The 15,146-nt window shown below is 54.3% G+C and overlaps 1 protein-coding gene across 1 annotated transcript in view; it reads right to left on the minus strand.

The window, feature by feature from the left end:
* Positions 1–15,146, minus strand: part of GLI2 (GLI family zinc finger 2) — a 251,203-nt gene that overhangs the window by 70,717 nt on the left and 165,340 nt on the right. The gene's annotated exons all lie outside the window — the stretch shown is intronic.

A 15,146-nucleotide genomic window follows, 5' to 3' on the forward strand; every position in this document is an offset into this window, starting at 1 on the left:
AAAGAAGGTGCTAGTGTAGAGCAAAGAAAAAAGCGGTAGAGGGGCAGGCTGGAAGTCAAGGTGACCTTTACAGTCAGAGTGAAGTCCAGCTTCCTCCTGCCTCAACATCAACCAAAGGACAGTCCTACAGGACATCACCTGTCCCCGTTGTCTAAGGAGCTTGGGAGAGGAGCAGAACACGCCTGAGCCATGAGTCCAGACAGACCTGAGTGTGAACCATGGCTCTGTCATTTGCTTGCAAGTGATGAGCGTTTCAAGCTTCAGTTACGTCATCTGTAATATAGGAATGAAAACAACCCAACGGCTGTGAAGGATATTTATGGTGGGCTGGGCGCAGGGGTTCACGCCTGTAATCCCAGCACTTTGGGAGGTTGTGGTGGGTGAATTACCTAAGTTCAGGAGTTCAAGACCAGTCTGTCCAACATGGAGAAACCTCGTCTCTACTAAAAATATAAAAATTAGCTGGGCATGGTGGCACAATCTCAGCTACTCAGGAGGCTGAGGCAGGAGAATAACTTGAATCCCGGAGGTTGCAGCGAGCCGAGATCGCGCCAATGCACTCCAGCCTGGGAGACAGAACGAGACTCCGTATCCAAAAAAAAGAATATTTATGGTGTCCACAGAATAGAAACCTAATAAGTGATAGTGCCCTTCCCCATCTCTGAGCAGATGTGACAAGGGTCCCAGTGCTATGATAATGAAGGGAACTTTTCCTCCAATCCCAGTATAAAGGACATTGAGATGTGTTAGACAGAAATTTAAATGTGGCATCCACTGTTACATGTGTACTCCGTGCAAACTCACTGCTTGACAGAGTGAGGATGGAAGAACTCATGGAAGTCACAGCTTTGCAGGAAAGATCTTTTATAAATTAATCCCTGCTGGCCGCCCACCCCTGTTCCCAGATGACCCTTCCCCAAAAGGCTTAGGCTGGCTACTCCAAGCTCCGGTGTTTCCCACTATTTCCCTACTGTCTGCTGCCCGGAGAAAATAAGCAGGGAAGGGAACCTACACGGTGGTCTGGGAGTTCAGGTGAACACGTCGTGAATTCTGTTTAAAAGGAGGGCTCCCTCTCTCCTTATCACATCAGCCACATAACCCCTTGGCTGCAGCAATAATTCCCCTCTTGGGAAAGTCGGCAGCAGGAGAAGCCGTAGGCAGAAGGGGATGTGCCCCGGTCCCAGGCCGCGATATCTCACGCAAGGCCCCTCCTGCGTGCTGCAAGGCAGCAATGCAGAGGACGGGGTCCCCTCTACAGTTCAATCCTGTTACACCAAACCCAGTACTGCTCCCCTCCAGGAAAGTGGGGGCATGGATGGCCTGGACAAAGCTGCCAGGAGGGCAAGGCTGGGCAGGGCGGTGCATCTTCAGGCTGCTTCCGGGCTCTGCCATGAAGCGTCTGCACAGGATCAGGACGGAGTGGGGCCTGTACACACACATCTGCCGTCTCAGGGCCCTGGGCCAGGTCTGAGTTGTCAAACAAGAACAAGTGCACCACTGGGTATGTGGTCATCAAAGACTCTCCAGTCTCAACAGAGAGAAAGTGAGAGCGACTGCTACTTTCCATTCCACGCTTAATGTACAATTTGGTCCATTAAACCATTTAATCCTATATGAAACAGGAACGGTAAGACACCTTATGAAATGAAAAATGTTAATCTCATGGGTAAGGATGGTGATCGGCACCATCATTCCGGCAATAAACCTCAGAAGGCCAGGGTCTCCCGGATGGTGCTGGATGTCAGCTTGCTGTTTGCATGGCTAAGGTCTCTTCTGGCCATTTATTCTGGTCTTGTCATAAATCCCATGAAGCAGGCATCTGGTCTCTCCTATTCCTGTGGAGATCCCAGGCCCAATCCCCAGGGAAGTGGGACCTAAAGGCTTCCCAGAAGATAGCAGAAATGACAACACCAGCTTCAAAGAAGAGGCTGAATGCTCTCTCCTTCAGCCACCCAGGTCTGATCTAGGGACACGATATAGTTTAGACACATCGCTCCACTAATATGTCCTTGACATACACAGGCTTCAGGCCCCACCAAGCCCAGCTCTGCAGCTATCTCTGGAATCCATGGCGGAGCTGCCCACCACCCAGGGTAGAGTTCTCCATCCGCAGCCAACCGCAGCCTAGTGAATGGAAGTCATAACCACATGGCCTGCTACAGGCCAAGCCTTCCCCTACTTGGTCAATGTAAGAGGACGCTGCTCATGTGTTCTGGAAGCCACAGAGAATAAGAGGCACAATTCCCGCCCACCGGGAGTGCCCCAGGGGTGCTGCTGTGTAAGCCACTGCCACAGCTGGAGAGCCTGACCAGCAAGGCCCACGCGGCACAAACTGCCTGAGTGGCCTCCGAGTCAGGAAAAGGAGATTTCCATGAGGTCTGGAGCAGCCAGGAAGACTCCCTGGAAGAGGCCAGACCTGGCAGAGCCAGAAGGATGGGGGAAGATGGCAGGTTCTTCAGGCTCAGGGCAATGCAGACAGCTCAGGATGCCCAGTTGTGCCCTGGCACTGAACCAAGTGAAGTGTAAGCCCTGGTGCAAAGCATGTGGCCTCTCTTATACATACAGGACTAGGAACCTCTCTTGCTGGTGCCCTCGAGAGGAATACAGAATGTAATATACATAATAAGAGGCACATGATGAAGCACCTACTAAGCCCTGACACGGGTGCTTCTCAGGCTGGGGCTGGACCCTGTTCCCGGAGCTCCTGCCTCAGTGATACTGCGCCTGTCTCACAAGTTCTCAATGACGCAGAGGCTGTGGCTCCAGGGACCACACTGGGAGACTCACAGGCGCTTTTCCATTTCCACACTTGCTGTGGCTCCGTAGTTCCCATGTGCTCAGTAAGGAAGGGAAAATCGTTTCTCATGTCCGTGCGCCTGCCAGGCATTGTACTAGCTGGAGAAATTCAACACAGAAGATCAGAGAGGCAGCAGTAGGGTGACATTTTAATTCTGATGACCATTCACCAGGGCTTCTGAGCAGCAGCTGCAAGGGGTCTGGGTGTCACTGGAAATGCAGGTTTGGAAGGCATCTAGGGGTCTGAGCTTTTTGATGGTACAAGCATGAAAGTGCACACCAGGGCTGGGAGAAGCTGCCAGGGACTTCCTCCCCTTGCTAGGGAGCCTTGGTCCGTTCTGAGATCCTAACACTTTCAAAGGCCAGCCCTTCAGCCATGTGACCCCAGATAACCAGGTGGTCTCCAATGAGGATGAAGCCACCGGCCTGAGCGTCAGAGGTAGGAAGCACCAAAAGAGCAGGGGTCATGGAAAGCCTCCTTGCCCAGGGCTGGACAGGGCCGGCTTCAGGGCCTTATGCAAATGGCACCCTGATTTTCAATAATAAGCCACAGCACAAGGGACTTCCAGGGGCCCTCCTGATGCCCAGCCACCAGCCCACAGGAAGCATTTAATAAGAATAATATCCTGAATGGCCGCTCCGCAGCATGCAACTAAAAAGTGCTTCTGTCTTATTTGGGGGAAAAAAAGTAGGAGGAGGAATTAAAATCAGACAGGAAATTCCAACACCACGAGCTGGCTGGTGTCCGGCCGGCTGAGGCCCAGGCCCCTCATGCAATCAGGCCTGCCCTGCAGACACAGACTAGCAGGATCGTGGCCTCTGCTGGTCTGCCCACATACACCGCCCACCCCAGGCTGAGGTGGTACTTGACAGATTAGCTGCTGAGAGAGAGAGTGTGCTGGGCTGAGGCCAGCACAGCCACTCCACGTTGGGCAGAGTCCTGACACTGATCTCCCGGCGGGGGCAGGCACGGACACAGAGGGACCTACACATCTGGCCCCGTGCCATGTAGGCCTTGTCACTCGGGAGCCAGGTGGTCATGGGATCTATTCCCTGCAGTAGTGGTCGTGAGGTGACAAGGAGGCAGGCCACAAGAGGCGGCATAGTGTCCCAGAGGACAGCGCTGAGGCTGCTGCCGGTGCCCCAGCCAAGTCTGACTCCACTGCTGACTCACAGAACCTTACTGTGCCCCTATCTGTAAAATGAGGATAGGGACAGCGACCATATCAGAGCGAGACTGTGAAGTGGTGAAGAGCTTGTGCAGGGCCAGGCACGCAGTCGGGCCCCCAAGCGTGCCAGTGTGGCCATCCCTACGACCCCTCTGCTGGGCCCTGCCTCTTTGGCAAGGGGTGGGAGACGGATGTGAGCCCCAGAGGGACACTTGGGATCCCCATCATCATAGGGGTGGGTTTCCCGCCTGTCTGGGTAGACACGTGGGGTCCCAGATTAGAGAATTTTAGGGCTGGAACAAACAATAGGGATGGTCCAGTTTGATTAAGGTTGAAAACTCTGTCTTGGCCACAGAATGTTTCTAAAAAAGTAGTGTGCAGGCCTCCCCACCACAAAACACAATAGATTTGAGGCCAGGAGGACAGTGGCTCCCAGGGACCCTGGCACCTTGCAGAATGCAATGCAGAAAGCAGGAATCCAGCCCAGGAGCACGGCGGAGACGGTGCCCAGGCCCTAGTGCTCCTTCCGCCGGTCTTCCAGCCAAATCAGCTGGGACTCTAACTCCTTGGATGAACGATGTAATACATAGAAACGATGGGTATAAGGCATTTCAAGGAGGATTAACAGGACTTGGTGACTGACTCATAGGCCAGGGCTAGTCCGGGTGGCTTGGGATGGATTCAGGCTTTCCCCTAAAATCTCGCTGCCCCTTACAGACTCACTTGCCAGCACACACTGGTGACCCTGTCAGCTGGCAGGGAGCTCATCAGTGGCAATGCTGACTTGTCCCCATCCAGGAAGCTCATGTGTCATAGGGCATTTAGCCCTTTCAGGAGGATGACCAGGCCACTCCTCTGTCTGGTCCCCATGGGTCCTGAAGGTGTCACTTGCTATTCTGTGTACTTAGTGTCCAGCTCCTTTCCTGCAGAGCTCCAGCAAGAGCTTTGCTGATCTGGCTCACAGGTCCTGCCTCACGTCCTGCCAAGAGCACTAAGCCCCTGTTTTGCACTCTGGCATAGCTCTCGAGGCAACAGTGAGGCCACCACATTTGTTCTCCACTAGGCACTGGTGGTGGTTTCCCAGGCTGAGCCAAGGCACCTCTTTAATCCAGGCTGCATTGAGGCAGGGCCTGCCACAGACAATCAATAACTTTAAAACCAGGTAGCGGAATCAGCCACCTGGACAAGCAAACAAGCACTGGGGCCAGATTATGTTTCTGCAGTCAACAGGTGAACGACAAAATGCTCTCCATTCCTTCATCCAAGCAGGTCCCGTAAGGACCGCTTCCTGGGAGCCCCTTATCAGTCCCAATAATTATGTTACTCAAAGGGATCCTTTAAAACACTCTCTACCTTGGACTAGAATCTTCCCTAGGTATCCGCCCATCCAATGCAGCCCGGGCCAACAGAAATACAGTGTGGCCACATATTAACATAATTTTTCTGGGAGCCACATTTTAAAAAAACTAAAAAGAAACAGGGAATTATTTTAATAATACAATTGAATCAGTATATCAAAAATACTGTCACTTCAATATGGAACCAGCATAAAATTATGAATGAGATGTTACATGTTTTTATTCCTACTGCGTCTTCAAAACCTGGCATCTAGCCTGCACTCACAGCACATCTCCACTAGGATAGCCACATGGCAAGCACTCAGCCACACACAGCTCGCGGCTGCCCCACTAAACAGCTCAGGCCTAACGCGTTATCCTTACTGACATCCAACCGCTTTGGAATTCTCATCTAGTTTAGTAAAAGTCCCATCTGTACACAAAATATGCTGATATGAAATCTCCCCAAACCTCAGTCCATCCTCACTTTTGAATCTTAGCTTCCCACCAACTTCTATTTGGTTGCTTAAATTGACTGTTGAACAAACAGTTATTTTTTCTTTTCTTTTTTTTTTTTTTTTTTGAGATAGAATCTCACTCTGTTGCCCAGGCTGGAGTGCGGTGGCCCGATCTCAGCTCACTGCAACCTCCGCCTCCCAGGTTTAAGCAATTGTTCTGCCTCAGCCTCCCAAGTAGCTGGGATTACAGGTGCCTACCACCATGACCAGCTAATTTTTGTATTTTTAGTAGAGATGGTTGTCACCATGTTGACCAGGCTGGTCTCGAACTCCAGACCTCAAGTGATCCACCCGCCTCGGCCTCCCAAAGTGCTGGGATTACAGGCGTGAGCCACAGCACCCGGCCCAAATAGTTATTATTTCTTCCCTCCTTTACTCCCTCCCTTCCATGTATTTAACTCACAAGCATTCCCAGGATTGTAGGAGGGTTACTTGCAATTCTTTGGGTGAGGCCAGTGCCCCACCCAGGGGAGTAAGTCAGCCTGCACACCTCTGACCTCTTCGCACAGAACTGGTCAGCAGCACCTCCCTTGATTTTGCCCTGGATTGCTGCCTGCTGCATACTCGATAAGCTTGGAGTGTTCCCAAACATGGGAACGAGTGTGTGACTCCTGAGACCTTCCGACAAATAAGAGGGTCCCCAGAAAGCAAAGCCCATGCCGGGATCATGAGGGGCAGTGTGGCAGGGCCGTGGAGAAACACCGGCCAAGCCACATAACACTTCCGGAAGCCTGGCTCCCTGCCCGTGTGATTCTGGACCCAGTTAACTGAACGATGGTTGGAGCACGTGCCATTCCCACCATGCTCCCCACACCCCCCACCAGTGACCCTGCGGTGGATGGAAACAGTATTTCTCTTTACTGGGATACGGTGTCCACCAGCAGGACTGGAGGCCAGTCCATGAGTCCATGTGAAAAGCCTGCTCCCCTATTTTGTTGGTTCAGAAACTGACATCAACAAAAATTTGGCCTCATGACGCAACCCTCCAGCCCCGAGCAGTACCCAGAATCTTGCTTCCTAGAAAAAGACTAGAAGAAAGGGGGGAGGAAAACACTCCAAAGCCTTCCTGACATCAAAAAAACCTCTTGCAAAACAATATTTTGATGAGCTGAGCGTGTGAATTAAAAGCAGACGGAGTCTACTTCCTTTAAAATAAACAGGGTCTAAAATCTAGGGGAAAACTCCCAAACACAATGTGTTTTGGGGCTGGAGGAACCAGAGCTGCCCTTCCACAACCCAACAGCAGCCTGGCCTGTGCACTCTCATCTGAGGTGTTTGTGGGCAAAGGCCCTGCTCCGTGGGTCCAGTCACACCCCAGTAAAGGGCACCGGGAGGAGGGTCTGAGTGACTGACAGGCAGACCCCAAGTCCTGCCGTTGCCAGCAGAATGGAGTCAAAAGCCCCAGCCTGGCACTCTGGACCCTCCAGATTCTGCCCCATAGACTCTCCCAGCTTCACAGTCAAATGATAATCTTGCAGACCCCATGCCTCCTAGGCTGCAACCGGCCCCCACCCTGCCCCACCACACCCCCTTGTCATCATCATGCCAACTCAGCCCGCCCTCAGCAACCCCAGTCCACAGTGCCTGCCTCCAGGAAGCTTCCTGGACCTTTCTTCTGCCACCCTCCTCCACAGCAGGCAGAAGATACTCCCTCTCTACCATTTCCTGTAAACCAACAACCATCCCAGTGCATGGCATGGAAGAGGTGAGGAATATGTGCCCAGTGAGTGAATGAATGAATAAATGAATGAGTGACTCCTCCCACTACTGGAAAACAGAAGCCGGGGATAACAAGGGTGGCCAGTAGCTACCGACGGTCAGTCTGAACTAATTTAGGACCGAGGAGAGAAAGCCTTGCTGCATGGGACAGCAGCTAGTAGGAGACAGAGGAGGTCCCAGGAGTCAGCCACACGCTGGTCCTTCCTTGGACACTGAAAACCGAAGTGGTTCTCACAGCCAATACACAGGGCTTCCTTCACACTGGTGTCTTCCTGAGCAAGTCATGTTTGTTAAGTCATTTCATCCGCATAACAATTGATGAAGGTATTATTACTACAATCTCCCTTTTACAGATGAGGAAACTGAGGCACGGAGAGTTGAGCAACTTGCCCTGAGTCAGTCAAATGGCTAATCTGTGTCACAGCCGGGCCTCATGCCCATTCCTCCGAATTCCAGACGTGAGTGGGCTGGGGTGGGGCAGTGTGAGCTCTTCTAGGACCAGGAAGAAGAAATGAGGCCAGAGGGAGGCCCAGGTCCCAGTCTTTGCCCGACTCAGCCCCCGTTCTCCTGGGTGCCCGTTCCCCCTCAGGGCAGCCTGGGCCAGGCAGTGGTGTGATAAGGGCCACAGGTGTGTGATGGGGGAAGGAGCAGCACTCTTCGACCCAGCCCTGGTAAGGAGGTGGAAGAGTGCTGCTTATATAATCCTGGAATACCAACAGATTCCAGGAAACACAAGGCCAACCTTATTATTTCCACTTCATTCATGGTCTTTCCAAAAGGAATGTAACCCCTTAAAACAGAATGGGTCTGCCATGCAGCGGCATCCAGGTACCCAGCGAAGTCGGAGGCAAGTTCGGAAGGGACCCAGGGGAGGGGAGTTATCTGCTTCCCCAGCTGTGTTCCTGGTGGCTGCTAATAACCTCCATGGATCATTCTGCCTGGCTCGGAAAGCATTCTGACTGGCGTTAAAAATGGGCCCCTCTCCTGCCCGTGGCTTGGCGCCCCTGCGGCACGTGCGGGATGCTGGTTGTTAGCATGCTGCTTGTGTAATTAGGGCGGCGAGGATGGCAAAGGGCCCACCCCGGGTCCCCAAGAGTGATTGCAGTTCAGAAAAAGCACCCACTTGGTTTTGCGCTGATTAATGATGGGCCCCGATAATAGCCCTGCTTAACACAGGAGTTTGTCAAGATTAAGTAATTGCCTTAAACAAAAAGTGTATTATCTTTAAGGCCCCTCTGATGAATGACTGGTGCTAGGAAATGGGGTGATGGATGTCTGTGACTCCCTGCCACCATCCCTCCCCATTTGCATAAATTAAAACCCATCCCTTGATTAGGTAAGAAGTCCTTATAGACCCTGCCAAGGGACCAGGTGGCTGAGGGCCCTGCTGTCACCCCTGCCTCTGGCCTGCTGACCACTGGGAGGCCCCAAACTGCTTGTTAGCTTCTAAGTTGTGGATGGACATAGGCCTCACAGGCAGGGGTAGACCAGATGCCCCAGGGGGATCGAGGTTGGGATATGACAGCTAAAAGGAAGATGTCACAGCACAGGGACATGGAGGCAACTCAGAGGGACATGGGACCAAAAGCCCCAAGTATGGCTGGACTGAGGCTCACTCCACCCTCAGTTGGCCCTACACGGAGGAGCTGTAGCTATGACTTCGGTCACAGGTCCCTTATGGAATTAATCTGTATGAAGGCCTACGAAGAGTCTGCTGTCCCCACCTGTAGTGTGGGTTTACAAATGAGGGGCGTGCACGATCTAACCACCATCACAGAAGTATATTTGCACGCCTCTGAGTATCAGGTTGCCAGGTCTGGAGCCATGAAATCAATGTCCCTTGAACATTTCTTTCCTTCCGGATGGCACTTTGCAAAAGACAATTCACAGCAAGGGACAGAGTCAGGTGCAATGGGAGGAAGCTGACATGGGGTGGGGCTGAGCAGAGATACTGGCTGAGGGAAGGGCAGCAGGGGAAGGAGCTGAGCTTGGTGAGGAGGGAGAGAGTGGGACCACATTTGAGAAGAGGCTGCAGGGCCCAGCCGGCCAGGGAACACCAGGTGGGAGGCACCTCCAGGTGGTCTCTCTGTGGGACCCAACCAGGAAGAGCACCTTGGGCAGGAGCAACCCCCACCAAGCCAGCCAAGAGGCGGAGGGTGCATTTATTCCCAAGTAGGAATGACAACCATCATGCCACAATCCTATGGCTTCTGGTGGCTCTGGGGACCAGAGAACTGGGGGAGCCTCACAGCCTCTCTGCGGGAGGTTAACTCCTCAGCACATGCCATGGACTACACCACATCCCAACTCCCCACCCTGGGTCAGGGATGCGCTTTCCAGGCACAGGCAGAGGCAGGGTTAATCTGGCACTAAATTGAAGTCTCAGCCTGCATCTGATTCCTGCAGACTGTCTGTCCTCCAGCCATCCGCCATTCAGGACTCTGCTTAGTGGTTGACTCCCCGCTTCCTTTCTGGGCAAACGAAGATTCCCAAACCAAACCACCCACCCCGAATCTGCCTCCAGGCTGGAGTGACACCAGCTAGAGCCGGGAGCTGTTCCCATAACATTGGTTTTCCCCTAAACCACAGCTTCAGGGCACATGCCATGTGTGGCCCATTGGTGGGAGGGGCTGGGGCCGGGGGCCCAAGCAGTGGCCAGCTCTGGGTTGGGGGCAGGGTGCCTTCCCTCCTAGGAAGGGGAAACTGCCTTCTTCCACATCCCAGATGGCTGCAGGCTCGCACAGTTCTTAGCCCAGAATTCAGGCTTCTTTTCCCCTTTTCGGTTGCTGAGAGGGACCCACAGAGAATGACTCTAGAGCTGAGTCTGCAGGGTGGGGCAGATCCAGTGCCGCAACACGCAAGGGGCAGCTGCCCAGAGAGCAGGTGGGATGCCACCTCTCTTGTTCTACCCAAGTGTGCACAAATGAGTCACCCTGAAAGCCATGTTCATGCCACGCTCTGGACAGTCTTGAGCACCCTGTCCCAACGGCCAGCTCCGCTCAGGCCAAAGCCAAGCATGGCTGAGTGCACAGACCACCAAACCAGGCCCCCCCAGGCCACGGCTCCTATGCTGTCAGAGTCCCCACTATCAAAAGTCCCCACTGGTGACCCCACAGAGCCAGGGGCAGGTTTTATGACCTATAATAGGGCCTCATGTGAGCACGCAGCCATCCTGTGCCAGGGCTCCTGAGGACAGTCTAGCCGCCTGTCCCAGACAGTGAAAGAGGGTCAACAAATGCCCAATGAGGACAGCACCCAGCACAGCTGAATCATTCCTGATAGTAAGACTGCTTTTCCACGCCTAGCAGTCCAGTGGGAAGCACTCGGTGAGTGCCTATTGAGTGACATACAATGACAAAAACTGCTGCGAGTGCCCCTGTGGGCATGGTCGTAGGCACGCTTCATATTCATGTGTTGATTTGCCCTTTATATCAACTTTCCGTGTGTGTGTGTGTGTGTGTGTTAGGGGATTATGATCACCACCCCCATTTACACTGAGGAGATGGAGGCTTGAGGAGTCCATGACTCATCCAAGACCACACAGTGAGGAGCTGTCAAGGAAGATCTGAACCCTTGTCTGTGATTCTCCAGCTTGCAGGCTTAAGCAGACACCCCCCCGCCGCCCACTGGCTGGCGAGGAAGATGCCATGCAGATGGTGACTGCTCTTTCCCATTACAGAGCCTGGTGGGGCAAGGGGAGAAGCAAAAGCCCCTGACTGCAGAAATGCACTCCCCATGGCAATGGAGAAATCAGCCTTGTGGGGTCTCCCCACAGAGGCCACTGCCACCCAGAGCCCCAGAGTCACCAGGCTCCCAGTTCAGTCTCTTCTGCCATGCAGTCCATGTCTTCAGGTCAGGGAAGTTTCTCTGGTTTAAAAGGAAGTTTCTCTGCATCTCTAGAGCAGACTCTGAGATCCTGCAGATTCCTGCAGACTCCCACAGATTCCCACAGGATCTCAGGCCCAGACTCTGCTCTAGAGATGCAGAGAGGAGAAAGTGCTGGCCCAGGTCTCAAGGACCTCCCAGGCCAGTGGGGAGACACCCGTCAACAGGTGAAGCCAAGCCGAGGAGAGGGCCAGGAAGGCACACACAAAGGTGCAGGGATGAGGAGCAGCGGAGTCTCCTGGGATGCCGAGAGCCTGGTGTGGTCACAGCCTCAGCAGCAAGGCAGCAGATGAGGGCTGGGCTGTGACTAAGGCTTGTTTGATGTAAGGACTCTGGGCACGAGTCTGCTGGTGATGGAGAGAAATTAGGAAGGTTTATGCAAGGGAATGACAGGGCCAGGGTGATGTAGAGGGTGGGGTGTGTGCGTGATGCTGCAGACAAGGAGATGAATTAAGATTCTGGTCTTACCTTGTGACCACTGGGTGACAGATGGGGAGCCTCTACCAGGGCGGGGAGGGCAGAGGTGGCCAGGAGGGAGGGGGGCACTCACGCTCAGTGCAGGATGCAGGGCCAGCAGGACTCTGCTGAGTGGAGGTGCAGGGAGGGCGGGTCAAGCATTCTGGAGGAAGGATACTAACTACCTTAGGTGGGTGGTGGTGTCCTCAACTATGACAGGGGACACAGGGGAGAAGGCCCATTCTGAGGGCAAGAAAATGGGTGGTTTCTGACATGCTGAGTTTGGGATGCTGTGGAACACAGGATGGCTGTGTCCAGAGACTAGTGACAGAAGGGAGGCCAGAGCTGGGGGCACAGCTCTTGGTGGGAGGCTGTCCTCCGGGAGACACTGGGTGGTGGCTGTGACCTTGAATGAGAATGAGATTGTACATGGCCAGACTGTAAAGAGAGGGAGTGGCTGGAGCCAGAGCCTGGGGACAGGGCCCTTGCCTGAGCTGCCTGGTGCTCACCTGGCTCCTTGGTTTCTGACCCTGGGGCATTGTCCTGAGCTGCTGGCCTTGCCAGCTGAATCTGGATCCTGGTGCTGCACTCCCTTCCAGCCCGCCTGGAGACCAAGGCAGGAGAGGGCAAACCCCATGGTCTGCACCCAGCGCTTCTGGATGAGGGCCTGATGTGTGGAGTAGGCCTCATCATCCACCTGCTAGGACAGGCAGGGAGAGGGGAAACCACTCCAGGGATGCAGCCACCCAAGTCCCACCTCCCACCATCCCCTCAAGTCAGAGTTCCGAGTCCTGGTCATCCTGGGGGCCCTGACTTCCTATTTAACACCTCATCTGGTCCCCACCGTGCTGCCTGAGACCAGGCTCCTGGCCCGGCTCCCCAAGTAAGTGCGGCTGCTGGCAGGAGGCTGGGCTCAGGTGGCTGTGCCCATGGGGAGCAGGGCATGCCTTCATGGGGAGAGTAGGCTACGCAGGTAACGGGAGCCCAACGACAGGCAGGGGAAAGGATGAGCCGAGTGCACTGACCACCTGGGTGGACACTAGGATCCATTCAGGGGCAGGGGCAGTGTGGTCCACCCCCAAATCAGCCCCTGGCAACCTCAGGGCAACGCCAACACCTGCTTCACAATCAGCTAAGGTGTGTTGGGCGCTATGTTGGGTCCTGACGGAATAAAAAAGAATGAGAGAAGCCCAGGCCTTCCTGGAGAACATTTCTTCCTGTTGAAGGGCCCTCCAAATGTGGGCCTGAGCTGTGCCGCAAGCCCAAGCCCTGAGCAGCCACGGGGCCGTGGACAGAGGCCTGCCCAGGTCAGCCTGGCCTTTGGCAACTCGCTGCCCCCAGACACTGAGAAATCATCCCAAGCTCTGGGTGTGTGGACAGGAGGAGGGCTTTGGTTTCCTAATCCTGACACTGCCACTTAACAGCTGGGAGACCTTGGGCACATCTCCCAACCTCTCTGAGTCTCCATTTCCTCCTTGCAGGTCAGCAGAAGCAGGATCACACACACAACCTCGTGCCACGGCTGGCTGGATGTCGGCACGCTGGCCCCTCTGGTAGGCAGTTCTCCCACCCTCCAAGTCAGCAGCTGGAGGATGCACAAGGGACAGGCACCTACTGACGCTGTGGAGCGTCCCGTTGAGGATCCGGCAGTTTCCCCACAGCAGCAGGCTGGGTTTGGGCTTCCCCTCCCCTCCTCCTTCTCTCCCTCCTCCCTCCTTCCTTGCAGGAACTGAGCTCCCTTTTACAGCCCCTCACTGCAGGCCCCAGGGGAACCTGAGGCTGCCAGAAATGACTGCTAATACTTCCAGGCACATTTACTGAAACCTTTTGACACGGAGGATATTTTTATGAGATAAGTGCCCTGTGTCGGTATCAACTGGCAAGTTTCATTGCTCACATTTCAGTCCTGCAAAAAGCCTTTTTCAATCACTGTCCGTGGCAACGATAAACTTTAATGGCTGAGGGAAAGCCTGCAGCCCAGGCGCTCTGTCCTTCCTGCCTCCCTGCCCCATGCCGGCCAAACTCCCTCCACTCTCTCTGCTGGGCCAGAGGCCAAAGCACACAGGCCAGTAGAGGTGGGGGAGACACCATCTGCCCCCACCTTACCTCTTTTATTTCCCAACTTCGGTGGATCGCAGGCCCTGGAGGCACAGGAGAAACACTAGGGAATCAAAAGAGGCCAAAACTCAGCCCAGTACAGAAGCGGACTCTCTGGGGTGGCTCTGGGCACCAGAGTTTTAAAAAGCTCCCCAGGGGATTCCATTGGGCAGGGGGCATTGAGAACAGCTGCACCTCCTCCTGGGAAGGTGGGTCCTCCCTCGGTCGGTCCTCCCTCTGTCACAGTGCCATGTCCCTTGGCAGGCTGCTCCATGGCTCACACATGTTCACATGTTCACATATTCACCTGAACCAGGAGGTGCCAGGAAGATGTTCTCCACTTGATGGTAGAAAAGCAAAACCCAGAGCTCGTGAGGTCACAGAGAGCCAGGGACTGACAGGCTCTCAGAGCCCAGGGCCCCACCTTCCCACCGGAGCAGGCAGGGTATAGAACAGAGCATCTGGGTGAAGACTGGTCTGGGGCTGCCCCACAGCAGGCACACGTTCATGCTCAGGGAATGAAGAATGAGTGGATGAATGAATACATTAATGATTTTACCTACAGGAACTGATTCAACCATCTCAGTGTCCTACAGCTAAGGATACTACTGCTTGGTGTTCCAAACGCTCTTTCCAGAAGGGCCTAGAGTGTTTCAGAACTCAAGGGCCTCCATCCTCCCAGTCACCCTTGGCACCATTTACAGAGCCGTGCCCACTGCCCATGGCTGTCCTCATGGAATAAACACATGCCTGGGGCTGAGGTGAGCTGGGGAGGACAGCACTTTCTCCCCACCCCTGGATCATACTCCATGCCTGCCATAGTCCCCCAAGGCTCCCCACCGCCCACCTGCCCCTCCCTAACCTTCCCTCCCTGAAAGGCCACCTGCAGCAATGAACCCCTGACTTTCCTGGCCCATGAGAAGTCACCACAATCAGGCTCTGTCTGCCCAGGCACATCTACCTGCCCTCTTCAGAGGTTCTTGTTCTTCATCCCTCTGGATTCTTGGGGAGGAACATATCTGGGCTCAGCAGGAAAGGGGCAGAGCAGCAGCAGGCAGTGGGCAGGGAGCGCAAAGGGGTTTGGGAAGGCTGCCTGTCACTTGGCCGTCACCCCCCAGCTGTTACTGTGTGTCGTGTAGGTCTCCCTGCATCTCAAGTGGACAGAGACT

Source organism: Sapajus apella, unplaced genomic scaffold (assembly GCF_009761245.1).
Source record: "Sapajus apella isolate SASKATOON/1434 unplaced genomic scaffold, GSC_monkey_1.0 scaffold72, whole genome shotgun sequence".
Classification (NCBI taxonomy): Eukaryota; Metazoa; Chordata; class Mammalia; order Primates; family Cebidae; genus Sapajus; species Sapajus apella.